At 43.8% G+C, this 17,530-nt stretch overlaps 1 protein-coding gene and 1 non-coding gene across 19 annotated transcripts in view; both read right to left on the reverse strand.

Moving 5' to 3' along the window:
• Nucleotides 1-17,530, reverse strand: part of PRKN (parkin RBR E3 ubiquitin protein ligase) — a 1,235,051-nt gene that overhangs the window by 213,018 nt on the left and 1,004,503 nt on the right. The window lies entirely within an intron of this gene.
• Nucleotides 7,059-7,221, reverse strand: LOC128341413 (U1 spliceosomal RNA). Its single transcript, XR_008314413.1, has one exon. It is a non-coding gene; the product is annotated as a U1 spliceosomal RNA (small nuclear RNA).

Genomic DNA, 17,530 nt, shown 5'->3' on the forward strand with positions numbered 1-17,530 from the left:
TATATATATATATATATATATATATATATATATATATATATATGGCCACCAAAAACAAAATGGCCACTGCACATGCTCTGCGAGGCCTGGCATGGCCTAGGGCCTCACAGGGGCCATTTAAGCATGTGTGGCAGCTATTTTGTTTTCAGTGGCCATTTAAAAAAAATTAATTTAAAAATATGGCGCCCCTTCAAGTGGTGCCCGGGACACATGCCCTACCTGCCCCATTCTAGATATGCCCCTGCCACACAGAGTTTCTCTTCCCTTATTGCCCAGAGTAAAGGACAAATTGATATGCATGCAAGAGAAGGATGTCATTTCAAGGGTAGACATCCCAACCAACTGGTATGAAGGCATGGTAGTAGTACCAAAACCAAATGGAAAAGTATGGATCTGTGTCGATCTTACTAGACTCAATGAAAGCATCCACAGCAATCAGCATGTCCTCCCTTGTGTGGAACACACCTTAGGACAATTTGGCAATGCAACATTTTCTTCCAAACTGGATGCTCAACCAGCATTTTGGCAGAACCCATTTGCTCCTGAATTTGCTTTAACAACTACATTTATCACACCATTTGGACAATTTTGCTTATTAACATATAGCCATTTGGCATTTCTTCAGCAGCTGAACACTTCCAGAAATGGATGTCCCAACTCCTGGAAGGCCTTGAAGGGGTCCTGTGCCAGATGGATAATATCCTCATTTTTTGATACACTCAAAAACAACATGATCAACAACTCCAACAATTCCAAGCTGTCCTGAAATGGTTGGAGACGTTCATCATCACTCTTAATGATAAATGTGAGTTTTTTAAAAATAGAAATCAAGTTCCTGGGCTCAATTATTGATAGTACAGGGGTCCAGCCAGGTTCAGGAAAAGTCCATGCAATTACCTAGATGTTGATACCTCAAAACATCAGTGAAATCCACAGGTTTTGGAGCATGGTTACTCACCTGGAGAAATTCCCCCCTCACTTGGCAGAGAAATCAAAACCACGACAATACCTCTTGAGCCCCCAACAATCATAGTATTGGAGTGAGGCACAAAGAATGGCTTTTGAAGAAATTAAAAATGCCCTCAGCACACTCCCACTTTGGACCTCTACAATCCGGATAAAGCCATCAAGATCACAGCTGATGCCTCCTCTTATGGCTTAGGGGGAAACCTCCTCCAGGAACAGGCTCCAGCTTCCTGGCAACCTACAGCTTATGCATAAAGATCACACACCCCCATTGAACAGCAATATGCTCAAATATAAAAATAAGCCATGGGCATTACGTGGGCTTTTGAATGATTTCATGACTACATGACATGATTCATGACTACATGATTTCATGACAGCAGGGAAATGACTTTAATAGCAAGCCAGAGGTTGCCAGTTTGAATCCCTGCTGGTATGTTTCCCAGACTATGGGAAATACCTATATAGGGCAGCAGCAATATAGAAAGATGCTGAAAGGCACCCTCACATACTGAGCAGGAGGAGGCAATGGTAAAACCCTACTGTATTCTGCCAAAGACAACCACAGGGCTCTGTGGTCACCAGGAGTTGACACTGACTCGATGGCACACTTTACTTTACTTTTATTACGACTAATGTTTCATAGAAACCAATCACAAACCCATTGTTGGAGTGTGAAATCCGAGATGAGCTACCACCGAGGATCCAACACTTCTGGATGTGATTCATGAGATTTCATTTTACAATCTCCCATGTACCTGTAAAGAACTTCACTGCAGCTGATACCCTCTCCAGGCAGCAGCGTAGGGAGGCCTGCGGCGGCCCATATGCGGCCGCCGTGGCACCCTGGCCTCGCCCCTGCATCTGATGTCAGACACAGGGGCCCGGCTAGCCATTCCACCACGTCTGATGTCAGATGTGGGGGACATGGTCTCCCTCCCAAACGGGGCTGCGCGGACCCATTTGGAAGTGAGATCAGCCCATGCTGCATTGGGCAGCATGGGCCAGAGCGATTCTCCCTGCCTTAAAGGGTGCACTGCCAATGCAACGTGGGCCAATTTCTCTCCTAAATGGGGCTGCACGGCCCCATTTGGGAGGGAGATTGATCAGCCCCGCTGTGTTGGCAGTGAGACCAGGAGTGGCTCTCCCTGACTTTAAGGGGGGGGAGTGTCTTGGGCCGTTCTTGCGGCCCTGATTGGTGCTGGCCTAGATTCTTTGAACCCGTTCACCCAATGGTGGCTCTGCTCCTGTCTCCAGAGCTCCACTTCTTGAGATGCTACCAGAGGACCACACCCAAGCAACTTTTAATTGATGACTTTGTTGACTCTGTTTAAAAATCTCTGCTTTATTTATTTATTTATTTATTTATTTATTTATTTATTTATTTATTTTACATTTTATATCCCGCTTTTCCTCCAAGGAACCCAGAGCGGTGTACTACATACATAAGTTTCTCCTCACAACAACCCTGTGAAGTAGGTTAGTCTGAGAGAGAAGTGACTGGCCCAGAATCACCCAGCAAGTACCATGGCTGAATGCAGATTTGAACTCAGGTCTCCCCGGTCCTAGTCCAGCACTCTAACCACTACATCACGCTGACTCCTTATAACTTATACTTATAACTTATTATTATCTTGTTTACACAGTCAGACAGGTGTTATTGACTGGTTTGTTTTATCCAGACACCGAGTCCTTCCCAAGGACCTGGGATGGCTGAATTTTATTGTCAATTGTTATAGATATCGTCTCAGAATATAGGCTGTTCCCAGTAAAGCTGCTTTTTGTAATTGGCTGATGGTGATTTCTGTGGCCTCTATGGTGTTGAGGTGCTCTTCAAGGTCTTTTGGAACTGCACCCAGGATGCCAATTACCACTGGGATTATTTTGGTCTTTTTCTGCCACAGCCTTTCAATTTCAATTTGTAGATCTTTGTATTTTGTGATTTTTTTCTATTTCTTTGTCTTCTATTCTGCTATCCCCTGGTATTGCTATGTCGATTATTTTGACTTGTTTTTCTTTCTTCTCGACTACAGTTATAGCTGGTGTATTGTGTGGCAGATGTTTGTCTGTTTGTAGTTGGAAGTCCCATAATATTTTTACATCTTCATTTTCTTCAACTTTTTCAATTTTATGGTCCCACCAATGTTTGGCTACAGGTAGCTTGTATTTTTTGCAGATGTTCCAGTGTATCATCCCTGCTACCTTGTCATGCCTTTGTTTGTAGTCAGTCTGTGCGATCTTTTTACAACACCTGATTAGGTGGTCCACTGTTTCATCTGATGATGATGATGATGATGATGATGATGATGAAAAATGTATACCTCCCTTCCAAAAGGCTCATGGTGGTTTACATTAAAACACCATTAAAATCAATTAACAATAACAGTTAAACATTGTATTACAGTTAAACGTCTGCATGAGTTGAAACTCAAGCAAGAGGCAGATGAGACTTTACGCCATGTCATCATCCACTGCCAAGAAGGCTGGCCAGAAAAATCTAAATCAGATGCCTCCTTACAACCATACTGGGCAGTCTCTGGATATCGCACAGGAAAACAGAGCCTTTTATTGAAAGACTCAAGATCTTGTAATTCCTGCCTCCTGCAAGACATCCTGCACAAACTTCATGAGGGACATCAAGGAATCATAAAATGTAGAGCATGTGCCAAAATGTCTGTGTGGTGGCCTGGGCTGAGTACACAGCTCCAAAAGTGGGCTGAATGCTGTGATGTCTGTTCCAGCATACAAACAAATCCACCAAAACCACTTAAGCTTTCTATCCTCCCAAGTCGACCTTGGCAAAAGGTTGGAACAGACTTTTTTAAAATCTTGATAACAGCTCTTCTCTTGTACTGATAGACTACTTTTCTAAATTTTATTGAACTTGCTCAGCTACCCAGCACTACTTCTTAAGCAGTCACCAGTAAAATGAAGCCAATCTCCCTCCACTTTGGATACATACTTTATTTATAGCCAATGGCCAAAACAAAACAACACCACAAAGAATAAAGTCCAGCATTCATCATTAACTCAGTCATTAACTTTAGCATCAATCAATGAACTACGAATTCTAATTGCAATGTAACAAAATTTTGCTGCAACATGAGAGATGCAAAGTACATTATCTTCAAGTAAAAATTTCACCAGGAAACCATCTGATTGGAATACCTGAGCAGGTCATTTCTGATAATGCACTTCAATTTTCATCAGACCGTTTCCAACAGTTTGCAGCAGATTATGGATTCCAACATATCACCTCCAGCCCTCTGTTTGCCCAAAGCAATGGTGAAGCTGAAGAGGCAGTCCAGTCAGTAAAACACCAAGGCTCCTGACCCCTACCTTGCCTTGCTGGCCTATCGATCAATGCCCTTGGCTAATAGAGCTGCTCATGGGCTGGAAACTTCTTCCACAATCCCCCCGCCCCCTTTTGCGTCTCAGCTAACTCCGAGGTGGCCTGATTTTCACAGCCTCTGGGAACAAGATAAACATTACAAAGTTTCCCAAAAGAGAGCCTATGACAAAACTCCACAAAGCTAAATCCCTACTAGCACTGAACCCAGGAGATTTAGTAATTGTGAAGGATTCCCATGAAAAAGGGACAGTACAGGGAAATGCAAAGACTCTTTGATCCTATACGGTTGCAGTCCCAACCGGTATTATTCGTCACAACTGAGCACACCTTGTCTTGGTAGTAGGGGTGTGCCCGAACCGGTCCGGCGGCCATTCTAAAGAATGGCCGAACTGCCGGACCGGTTCGGCCCTGGCTGGTCCGGGTCCGGGTGGGGGGTATGTCTTTAAGGGCGGGAGGGCTTGCTTACCCCTCCCGCCTCTTTGCCCCCTCCAGCGCCCGTATTACTACCAATACCACTGCCCCTGCCATCGCCCCCCGCCGTCGCCCGCCAGCCCTCCCTCCCTCCCAGACGCCCGCCCGCCCGCCCGAGTCCTCACCCGATGCTTTGTAAATAACGAGAGGAGCTCCTGAACAGAGCTCCTCTCGCTAGGAAATCCTTCAGCATACTGAAGCTTTGCGCACGCGCAAAGGACGCCAATTGCCGGAGGCCCGGTCTACCCGCCGGGAAAAGGCCGGGTAGACCGGGCCTCCGATCGCCAGAGGCCCGGTCTACCCGGCCTTTTCCTGGCGGGTAGACCGGGCCTCCGGCAATTGGTGTCCTTTGCGGCGCGCGCATGCGCGCGCGTGCAAAGCTTCAGTATGCTGAAGGATTTCCTAGCGAGAGGAGCTCTGTTCAGGAGCTCCTCTCGTTATTTACAAAGCATCGGGTGAGGACTCGGGCGGGCGGTCGGGCGGCTGGGAGGGAGGGAGGGTTGGCGGGCGATGGCGGGGGCAGTGGTATTGGTAGTTTTTCGGCTAAATCTGCTCGCGGCGGGGGGCGGCGGCGGTGGGGGCGGCTGGTTTCCAGCGCCCCATTATTCTGTTAAATACGGGCGCTGGAGGGGGCAAAGAGGCGGGAGGGGTAAGCAAGCCCTCCCCGCCCTAAAAGGAAGGCCCCCCTTCGGTGCCGGTCCGGACTGCTCCGGACCGTGCACATGTCTACTTGGTAGGAGATTCAACAGTGTCTCCAGAAGACATCACTGTAGCACAGCCTGCAGAAAATACTACCCAGGACATACCCTTAGCTGACCCTGGGTTATGAAAATGCCAGATTCAGAATAAGGGAAAGAATTTATTATATGGAGCACCAAATTGATCAGGGCTCCATTCCGGTTGGTGTCTTTTTGAGCAATCAAATTCTGAGCTTTACCCCCGCCAACTATTTAAACCAGCTAACAGTCCCAAAGTATCACAGAGCCCTGACATTGGCCCGATGCAATGCCTTGTGCACAGCTGTGTTGGAAGGGAGATATCAAAGAATTCCATATGGAGAGTGTATTTGCCCCTGTGGCTCTGGTAAGACTGAAACAACAGCTCACGTACTCTTGCACTGTCACTATCACTGTGATATTTGGCATAAGCTCATCTCTTCATATATTAGCTCATATCCAGGCTGTACTGATTCCTATTATCTAAATTTCAGAATGACTTTAGATCCTATAATGTGGCTAAGTTCTGCCTTATAGCTAGCAAAATTCGTTTAGAGCTCATTAAGAACTAAATATTCTAACGCCTATATGTATGGATGCCTTGCTGGAGGGCTATAGGCCACCTCCAGCCTCAAAGGCAGGATGCCTCTGAGTACCAGTTGCAGGGGAGTAACAGCAGGAGGGAGGGCATGCCCTCAGCTCCTGCCTGTAGGCTTCCAGCAGCATCTGGTGGACCACCGTGTGAAACAGGATGCTGGACTAGATGGGCCTTGGGCCTGATCCAGCAGGGCTGTTCTTATGTTCTTATGTTGCCTCCACTCACTGGATATGTTGCTGCCACGCATAGTATAGAATACAATATGGTATGAAATTTAACACTGCTCTGTATTAATTACATAATTTTGCTGTCTTGCTACCTTTATAGTCAGTGTCATTCTATTATTAGTGCTGACTAACTTTTATATATAGTTTTATGTTCATAGTTTTAAATTCTAGCTTCTGCTACTTATAGTAAGTAATTTTATCAAGACTTTTTGTTATTTTCTAGGAGTAGATTGAACCATTTTTGTCTATTTTGCTGTTATGCTGGTCAAACACTGAAACAAAGACTATGCTACCCCTAGCTGATGCTTCAGCCCCTTCCCCTGCGAGGAGGTATTTAGACAGGAAGAGACAACCTCCACGTTTTCTAAGAGATTGTGTAACATCTGGAAGCGCACAGCACACTCAGGCTTAGTGGCTAATGGTCTATAGGGCAGAATAATCCCTGACAGAAAGTCAAGGTTTCAGGTAGTCTACCTTGGCCTCACAGGACTTTATAGTATTTTGTATTTTCATTTAAATGAAAAAACAACATCGTAGTTTTGGGATGTCATCCCACCTTAGAAAGAGGGATGTGGTAATAGTTGTATCTAGTTCTGGGCCACTAGGTGGCACAGTGTGGGGAGAAGGGAAGGTTTAGAAAGGGAAAATTAAAATTAATTTCTGTTGTCCAGCCTCTTTGTTATCTCTACATGGTTAACTTTCCCACTCTTTTCTCTTTTTCTTTTCTTTTGGGGAAAGCGTGAACGCAGTCCCCTCCACTACCACAAATTATGCAGTCAGGTTTCCCGCATTTGGGGAAATCACAGGGGTCAGTACAGGGGTGCAGTGGATGAGCTTTACCCTGGGAAAACCTCTTTCATTATCAAGGTGTCTCCCTTGCCAGATATGGTTAAGTATGGTTACCTGGCACACTCTCCTTTGCTGTCGTCCACATCTTCAGGCATAAGACCACAACAGGACTTATGTTTCCACAGAAACACTGGTATTTCTGATCCTGTGCTGTGTTACAAATGCAGGACTGTGTCTGGAAGCAAGTATTACAAAAGTAGAAACAGGTCAGTGGCTTGGTGTTTTTGAACTATGGATGAAATTGAACTTCCAGCCCACTGGTTTAGCCCCCTTGGTGTTATCAGATAAGTTTCTGTCTTTCTAGAGACGCTCATTAGAAAGGAGGTTATATTTCTATGGTTTTTTCACCAGATTTTATTGCATCCAAGGGGTTTGCAAAAGCCAGATTAATGATCAAATAGTGTGTGTGAGATATGGAATGCCAAATAGAGACGAGTCGTGTAAGTAGATCAATTGTTTTAGGAAATCAGGCTTCTGTCACCAAGCCGGCCAAGTATCTTGGTATGATTACTGTCCCAAAATATTGCAAAGCATTCTCATTAGTCTGCCTCAATGCATTATACACTGCTATGCTTGAAAGGAGATTCAAGAAATCTCACATGCTGAACATCAGCGCCCATGTAAATCAGGTTGTATCAAAACAATGGCTCATGTATTGTTATACTGTAATTTTTACAAAGATATTCAGGATCACTATTTGCTGCCATTTTAAAAGACTTTCCATGACTGTCAGATAGTGTTTATGTAAATTACCTTTTAGTCGGTTTAAATGATATATCATCTCTTAATATTGCCTAATTTTGCTTAATAGCGAGTAAAGTCTGCCAGAAGATGTGTGTTTTACCAGAACAGAAACAGAATGAAATTGGAGTGGGTTTTAATCTGTCGCAAATGTTATTTTGTTCACAGTGTTGTTTTATTCTTTTTTATTTTTTACATTTTATATCCCACTCTCCCTCCAAGGAGCCCAGAGCGGTGTACTACATACTTAAGTTTCTCCTCACAACAACCCTATGAAGTAGGTTAGGCTGAGAGAGAAGTGACTGGCCCAGAGTCACCCAGCAAGTCTCATGGCTGAATGGGGATTTGAACTCGGGTCTCCCGGGTCCTAGTCCAGCACTCTAACCACTACACCACGCTGGCTCTTAATTGGTATGTAAGTACTGATTAACATTTGTCTTATTATGCTTCTGATCGGCGATCAAAAGAAAGATTCATTCATTCACTGAAGTGCAGAGGGCATGGCTAACTGGCACACTCTCCTATGCTGTCCTCCACATCCTCAGGCATAAGACCACAATAGAGCTTATGTTTTCACAGAAACACTGGTATTCTGTGACGTAAGTTTTGGGCAGCATAGAAATATGTTAAATTAATAAATTTCTGATTTTATAACGTTCACCCCTTTTTGTTAGCTGTCTTGTGAGAACTTGGTCTTGAAAGGTGGGAAGTAGATATTTTCAGTAAAATTAAATAATTTCTCTTGGCAAATATGTAAGTGTGAGCAACAGACAAATGCACACACGTGCTGAGAACTGCAGCCTGGTCAGGTTTCCAGATGCATGCATGCACACAGGAATGTAAGGACACGTGCTTGTCTTCCATAATGTATCTATTTGCTCCTGAAAGCATCTGAGGAACACTGATATAGCCGTGGCAAAACCTGACTGCTATATCAAGTGCATACCCACTAGGGCACGGCACCACATTCCTTAGGCTATCTATCTATCTATCTATCTATCTATCTATCTATCTATCTATTTAACACATTTTGATACCACCCAAAACTTAAGTCTCTGGGCGGTTTACAACAAGATAAAAACAAAGGTGAAACATTAGTTAAAAACAAAAACAAGAAATACAAAACACAACAATTTAAAAATATTTTAAAAACAATATTCTAAAAAACAACATTAAAACAATCGAAACAATCAAAGGTTAGTGTGAGTACGGCATACATATCTGTGCTGCTGGCACAAAACTCTAAAAAAGATGACTTTTGTTGATTAAATTATGACACTGTATCTGATGTGATGACATCAAAGACACCCATAAACAGAATCGTGTTGGTTGGCAGATTTAAAGGCAGTAAGGGCAAATGAGGCCAAGGACAGAGAGGGCATAGGAGAAAAATGGCCCCAAGAAGCAGTAACAGCCAGAGGAAAAAAGGTGCCAAACAACATTAAAACAATTCAAACATTTGGTAAGACAAGTATTTTTGTTAACTAGTTTGGCTGCATTGTATAGGTTACATTTGAAGCAAATATCAAAATTAAGTTAATATTGTACTCAGTGCAGCCATCAGCACAGACCAACACAAGATGAAACCTGACCCAAGTCAAACTGGAAAGTAACAACAAAGTTAAACATTCCAACCATGGTGGCTTATTAATGTGTTTATACATGGGCATCAGACAGGGCTTAGTGCACTGAACATCACAAACTAGCATTATGACTGTCCTGGTGGTTTTTGCTATAGAGATGAATGCAAGTCTTTGAATTTGTTTTAATCATGGTGGGTATATATTTCCTTTGGGATCCCAGGTTCAAAGAAACTAAAATCCAAAGCAACACAGCGCCAACATCACAGTCTATTTTTCTATTATTGTTATTATTGTTGTCTCTTTCATTACAAAGACCAGACAAAAACAAAACAAAACTCACATAGTAAAGACAGAGGGCTTTATAGGTGCAAATTATTTTATTTAAATATGCCTTTTAAACAAATGCCAGAAAAAACAAAATGCCTCCTGCCAGATCCAGGTATAGATTTCTTTATTTATTTTGCAAAAGGACAATCCCATACCTTTGATGCACAGAGATGCAATGACTAGTGAATTAAGAGAGAACTATTTATGCTATGGTCAGCATATAAACCATACATCTGCTCCAAATCTCTCTCTCTCTTTAAAGAGATTAGTTTAATTAAGAGGTACAGTATTCTCTACCCATGCTACTGAGGAGAGGAGAGCTGGTCTTGTGGTAGCAAGCATGACTTGTCCCCTTAGCGAAGCAGGGCCTGCCCTGGTTGCATTTGAATGGGAGACTGCATGTAAGCACTGTAAAATAATCCCCTTAGGGAATGGGGCTGCTCTGGGAAGAGCATCTAGGTTCCAAGTTCCCTCTCTGGCATCTCCATGTGAGGGCTGAGAGAGATTCTTACCTGCAACCTTGAAGATGCTGCTGCCAGTCTGTGTAGACGAGGGTTTCCTAACCTTGGGCCCCCAGATGTTGTTGGACTACAACTCCCATCACCCCCAGACATGGCCTTTGTGGCTGAGGACGATGGGAGTTGTAGTCCAACAACATCTGGGGGCCCAAGGTTAAGAAACCCTGGTGTAGACAATACTGAGTTAGATGGACCAATGGTCTGACTCAGTATATGGCAGCTTCCTATGTTCCTATGTGCTGCCCTTTATCACATTCTATATTCCAAGGAACTGTCACATTCATGCCATCATAAAAGTTACTACTATTTACTTCTACGTGCTTAAAAACTATTTGGAAACTACTAATTGATAGCTTTGGCCTGCAAGGAGCACACTATGTCAGTGCTGACCTGTGAAGTTCTAAATGTCTTGTTCACTACATATCTTAGGCTGCAATGCTTTGAACTCAAAAGTAAGTCTCATTAAACGTGGTGGCTCACATACTGCGCAAGGCAACACAGGTGGCTGGAGCACCACTTGCACTGCTGCATCAGTATAACCACTACCAACGGTGGTGTAAAGGTGGGCAAACTCAGCAGAAAAATAAGGGGTGTCACATTGCGCAACTGTATTTGAGTAGCTTTAGCACCCGAGCAGAACAGTGGTGTTGTGCAACACCATCAGCAGTGGTTACATGGATACAACAGTGGGGGCAGCATTCCAACCTCCCACATTGCCTTGCCTAGTATGGAGCTACTGAGAGTAATTTCCAAGTAAATATGTAGGAGGAGTGGGCTTCCTAAGAACCTGCTGTTCTTCTTTGTGGTCTCTGTGTAATTTTATTTATTTATTTATTTATTTGTCTGTCTGTCTGTCTGTCTATTTATTTATTTAATTGTTAAATTTCTATACCGCTTTTCATTAAAACAATCCCAAGGCGATTTACAGCAAAATTCCCACTGTTAGGAATACAGCAAGCTGACAGACCTGGATAGAGGATGCAGCATGTCAGGAAAAGAGTAAGTGCAGGACAGATTTTCCCGAAGACTAGGTCAAACTAAGAGCAAAAATCCAAAGCATAACATTTAACGAAAGATGATAGCTGAGCTCAGTTGCCGCTTTGCAGATGGATGATATAGAAATGCCCCTGTCAAATGCTGTTGATGCAGACACAGTGTGGAATGTGCCTTGACTCCTATAGGAACAGGTTTCTTAGCACAATAGTGGATGTGATCTATCAAGACAAATGTTGGGAGGACACTTGTAAACCCATATTGGGGTTAGCATAACAGATGAAAAGAAAGAGAGGCCTGTGAAAGGCAGCAGTCCTATGGAAATGAAATGGAAGTGTTCTTTTAACATCCAAGGAATGTAATACCCTCTTAGTTGTAGGAGGATGGGGGCGGGGGTGGATTATGTAAACAAATTTCCCGAGAAACATAAGACATAGAAATTATTTTAGGCAAAAAGTTGATATGTGGGCAAAAAGTTCAAATCAGGCTGCATCATAGATAAAGTCTGCATGTAATGCCCCCAGCATTATGTCCAGACGCTGACCCTGTGAGCCAAGGTTACAGCAATTAAAAGGCAGATAGGAAACATAAATCACAAGCTTCTAACAACTCAAATTATTTGCTCCCCAGCTGAAAAAGAACTAAAAGCAAATGCTAGGTAGGAGGTATTCTGGGTGATGAAGGATTAGTCCTTCTCAGCCCTTTAAAGAAATGTTTGATCACCAGGGCAGTAAATAGGGAATGTCCTGCAATCATTGGTTGATGAGCTACAATGGCTGATAAATGAACCCTGAGAGAAGATAGGCTCAGACCCAATTTCTTTAGGTGCAGATATAGGCTGTGTTCTCACAAACCATGGCTTTGAATACACAACAGGGAGGAAAAGCTGTTCAGCTGTCTTTGGTCAAGATGGGATAATCCTCCCTCTCTCCTTGGAATTGTGAAAAACCTGGAGAAAAACCCTTGGTGTACATTTCCCTGGACTAGTTCTATTGTGTCCTTAGTCAGGAGCAAACTCACCTCTTGAAGGAGAGGCAAGGTGGATTTGATATTCTTGATTTCAAAGAAAGGTGCAGGTGTAGTGAACTCCATTGCATAATCAATGCAAATGATGGTTAGTTCCCAAGAGTCTGAAGTGATGGCTTCTCAAGCCTCCAGAAGCAGATGAAGTTGTGAGGCTTGCCTTCTGGCAAGCCAGCCAATGCACCCTTTTATTACAGGCAGTAGACTCAGGCTTGCTGTAGCTTGGGAGACAAGGGCTTTGGGTTTGAGAAAGTGGACTGATTTCTATATTGTTGGTAGCAATGCTGACAAAAATGAGGAGTGATCCAATGAACGTGGAACTGGTTGTTTATAAATTGATGGTCTGAACTATCTTGCTGGCTTGGCAGGTCTCTATGATGTATGGGTGAGGCTAATGGATTGGTTGTGTCGCAAAGCTTATGGGTGTGTTCCATAGTATCTTCAGCCTTTTGCCCAAACAGAGCCTCTCCCTCAAATGTAAATTTTCAGTTTCCAGCAAAGTCCAGCAAACAAGATAAGGTAATAAATTTCCCTTTATCTTAATCAGAGCAAAGATTTAGACATATCGGCAAAAAGCTACTACCGGAGCTGCTTCTAGTGCGTCCTATATTCTTTGTAAAATATGTGCAACTGTTAAGTTTCTGTTTGTATGTTTGTATTTGTAATACTGCTGGTCAAGGACCGAATAAATATTATGTTATGTTATGTACATTTTCAGTTTGAGATCTAGCTCCTGATGCCAGATCAGAGGATCTTAACCATGCATGGTGGCAGAGACAGATGGCATTTGCTAGGGATGTGCATGGAACCATTCAGCCTGCCATTCTAGGAGCACCAAACTGGTTCTGTCAACTGGCATTTGAGCCGGTTTGGAGGTTGGGAGGGTTTCCTTTAAGTAGCAGGGGAGGCACGGCCTACCTGCCAACCCCTGTCTCCCACGTTCCCCTACTGACACTCTCACAAAAAGTGGGCATGTGGGGCTGCAGTGTGCTTCTCTGAAGCCCTACGTCAGCCATTTGCATGATGACTCTGATCCTGGCTGCAAGGAGGCACGCTGCAGCCCTGTGCAACCACCTTTTTGGAAGAGCGTTGGTGGGGAGGAAGTGGCAGGGTGGGCCTGGCAGGTAGGCAGCACCTTCCCTGCTCCATAAAGCAGCCCCTCCCCCTCCAAACCAGTTCAAACACCGGTTGATGGGACCAGTTTGGCGCTCCTAGAATGGAACACTGAACGGTTCCCTGCACATCCCTATTCAGAAGCAGAGTCACATTTCTAATCTGCAACCCATTCCAAAAGGAGAGAAGCCTGAAGCCAAATCTAAAGCCTGTGAGAGAGGGCAGCACCCCCGACTGAGTCGGGGTGTTTATGTGGAAGGGCCAGAGAGATTACAACAAACAGGTCAGATCCAAGCAATGGTGGAGTCGTGTTTGTACGAACAACACCAGCACTGAATGCAACCTGTTGGTCCAAAAGTGAAGTCACATTCTTCTTTTAAGAAAGGTACCCAGCCCATGGGACTCGAACCAGCCCACTGTCCCCTATTGTGGAGCACCTAGGGGTACAAAGGTGGGGTGGATGGTAGGTACCCAGGGGTGCCTACCACCCACAAAACCTCAAGGCAATCAGACACTCCTCCGATTATTGAATTTTTAAAGTATTTTTGAATTCCACGTAGGGAATAATGAGGATTCCAGCAAATGTATAGCTTTATGTCGGGAGGAAAGGGGTGGCCTAGAGCGGCGTGCGGTGGGTGGTAGTGCCCAAGCGGGGCAGGGAAGCTACCAGAATTATTTGAATGGAATTGGGCAAAGGGCTGATTTTGAGAGTGGATTCATGGTTTGTCACTGAAAATCTCATATGCTACCAGAGAATCTACACTCAGAACACCTCAGAAACAACAAAACCCAGTGGGCACCCTCTGTGCACTACACCACCGCTCACTCTGGGCCACCCCAGTACCCCCCAAGTGCAGTTATGGGGCTGATAAAACCTCCATTCTTCTTTATGGAGAAAAACCTTAAGTATGCATAAACTTCAAAAATCACCTTAAAATCAGCCCTTTGCCCAATTCCTTTCAAATAATTCTGGTAGCTTCCCTGCCCCCCTTGGGCACTACCACCCACCACACTCCGCTCTAGGCCACCCCTTTCCTCCCGACAGAAAGCTATACATTTGCTGGAATCCTCGTTATTCCCTATGAGGAATTCAAAAATACTTTAAAAATTCACCAATAATCGGAGGAATGTCCAATTGCCTTGGGGTTTTGTGGGTGGTAGGCACCCCTGGGTATTGATGCCAGAACCTAAGGGGTATACTCGTGGGTCAAATGGGCCGTAACCCAGAATTTGGCTTTTAAAAAGCCAAATCTGGCAACAGAGTGGTGGGTACCTACCATCCACCCCACCTTTGTACCCCTAGGTGCTCCACAATAGGGGATAATGGGCTGGTTTGAGTTCCATTATACCCTATGAGAAAAATAATTAAAAATATTTCAAATATTCATAAAAAATCGTAGGAGTGTCCGATTGCTTCAGGGTTTGGGTGGTTGTTTGCACCCATGGGTGCTCCACAATAGGGAATAATGGGCTGATTCAAGTCCCATTATACCCTCTAAGAAAATAATAATAAAATATTTTAAAAGTTCATAAGAAATCGTACGAGTGTCTGATTGCTTTGGGGGTTGGGTGGTAGGTACCCATGGGTGCCAGCTACCACCCCACCCACTTTTGGAGGTTCAAACCAACACCCCCCACAGTTTGGCTCAAATTCAAACCTGCAGCTCAAACCGGACAGTTGGTTCAGTTCGAATTCGAACCATCAAACCAAACTGGTTTGAATTCAACCGGTTTGCACATCCCTAGTTTCAATCCACAAGTGATGCACTTTTAAAAAGACATCTTGCCAGCCATAAATCTATGGCCAAGGAGGATCAGGAAAATAAGGGCAGGGGGGATCACAAAGGAAAGGGACAATACAAAATGTAAAGATAGAAATATGATAATAATAAGAAAAGAGAAGAAAATAAACTAAAAGGTGATGGCATTTTTTTAGAGGTGGCGAGTAAAATGGAGCAGAAGCAGTGAGTGTAAGATAAAGATCCTGACAAAGTGAAGGATGTGGCAGTCAAGAAAGAACTGAGGAAAAGGTGTGGACCATGTTTGCTAGAAGATATAATCAAAGAGTGAGGTTCTGATCAAGAAAGGAATGAAGTCAAGCTCTAGAACTGACAGGGCTTTGCACAGGTGCATAAGCACCCATCAGTGTGAATGGCACAGAGACGATGAAGAAGAAACAGCAATTTAACACCAATACTAAAAACCAGGAGAGAGAGAGAGAGAGAGAGAGAGAGAGAGTATATACACACAAGGCTACACCATTTCAAAGTTAGCTGTTTAAACATCATTAAAAGCAGCAATAAAAAAACATTCAACTTCACCAAGGCAATATTATCCACCACTAAAAACTCAGGGGGACAGGGCAGACTTCAGCTGGTCCCTAACAGGTAACAGCAATGGTGCCATGGAGGCAGTACCAGATGAGATTCTTTAAAGACATGGAGCCCACTCGTCAAGCCCACTCTCCCCACAGACAATCCTCAGGTTAGCCTACTGGCTCCGTCATGGCCCCCGGAAGTCCCAGAATGGCCCACACAAGTGCATGGGGCATTCTGGGGAGATCCCCAAGGCCGGGAATCCCCAAGGCCGCTCGCCCCGCTAACCTCATTTTGGGACGGCAACTAAGTGGGCTAACCACCAGGAGCCGCACAACTCCCGGAAGTTCACACGTATGGGGGAAACCAGGCTGGGCTCCCTTAGCCCAGTTTCCTCTGCACATGTGAACAGCCTCATGGATTATTTAGGGCATTTCATTTGTTCTTGCTCTCAGCATCTTTCAGTCTAACTTAAACTTTAAGATGTCTTCTGTTTTCACTAACCCTCAAGTTAATGCATTGCAGTGAATCATTGTTCTTTCAAGGCTTAGTAGACTGCTGGGACATGGTGACCCGCTTGGTGCCAAGGCATTGATTTACATTTCCCCCACCTTTAATCCTGGATCTCACTCAAGGTCGTGACTGCACAGGTAAATGCACTGCACCACTGAATGCTGAGTCTGACATTTTGACCAGTTCTGCACACAATCCTTCTCTCTCAATCTATAAATTAACTCTGAAGCTTTTAACACCAGTATCTCACCGCTAATTTGTTCCATACAACAGCTAAAATAGGACACTGTTGTAAAACTATAATATCAGCATTCTTGCATTCAGAAGGCACAAAGCAACAAGGAACACATTATTGAGAGGAAGCAGTGTTGTGCTTTAGAGTCTTCGAAATATAATGCTCCCCAAAAGAACAGATTCACTCTAACACATTCTTAGCCTCAATCAACCCTGTAAGTTTGATATGTTGCCATGCTTGCAAAGAGCAGAGAAGTGTAATCAGCAATCTGCCTCTTGGCTTTATTATACAAAAAAATATCCTGAGAATGCTCTCAGAAGGGACTGTACTTTCCTTAAGAATTTGCCCCTGTTTTGTAGTTTGAGAATTCATTATACAAATGCACCAGATTGCTAGAAGGAGAGTACTGTATGGAACAAAATATTGTTTGCATACAAGTGTTATACTTTCTGTTCAATTGACTTTGAGCAGATATAAAAAGAGCACAGATCATTTTACTCCCCTTTCAGCTTAAGAGGAGTTCCAGATATCTCCAGTGGATGCTTGTAAAGGCTGTCCTAAATAGTTCGTCACAACATTAAAATAAGAAATAGCCATTTTGAACATCTTTGTGTGGTCTTTATTCTTTATGGTCTTGAATTTCTGTAATAAATGTTCTGTTTTAAACACTCATAACTTTCCTGCAGCCAGACCTCTAGCTCCCCACCTCCACCTGGTATCACCTATGGCAATTTGTGTTTACAAAATGACAATTTACTCCTGCTAAATTACAATTAGGGTTGGGGGAAGTTCATACGAGGAGGGATTACAATGACTTCAATAGGGTAACAGCAAGGTGCTGTTCATACAGCCAGCAGCAGCATTCAGCTTTTTTCATGATGATTGGTCCTTAATGAATAATATACACGTCTTTAAAAAGTTGAACTTTGTGGGAGTGTTGAAAATGATTGTGTGTGATCCTCCAGTGTTTTAGTGGAGCCATATGGAGAG

Source organism: Hemicordylus capensis, chromosome 1 (genome assembly GCF_027244095.1).
Source record: "Hemicordylus capensis ecotype Gifberg chromosome 1, rHemCap1.1.pri, whole genome shotgun sequence".
Taxonomy (NCBI): domain Eukaryota; kingdom Metazoa; phylum Chordata; class Lepidosauria; order Squamata; family Cordylidae; genus Hemicordylus; species Hemicordylus capensis.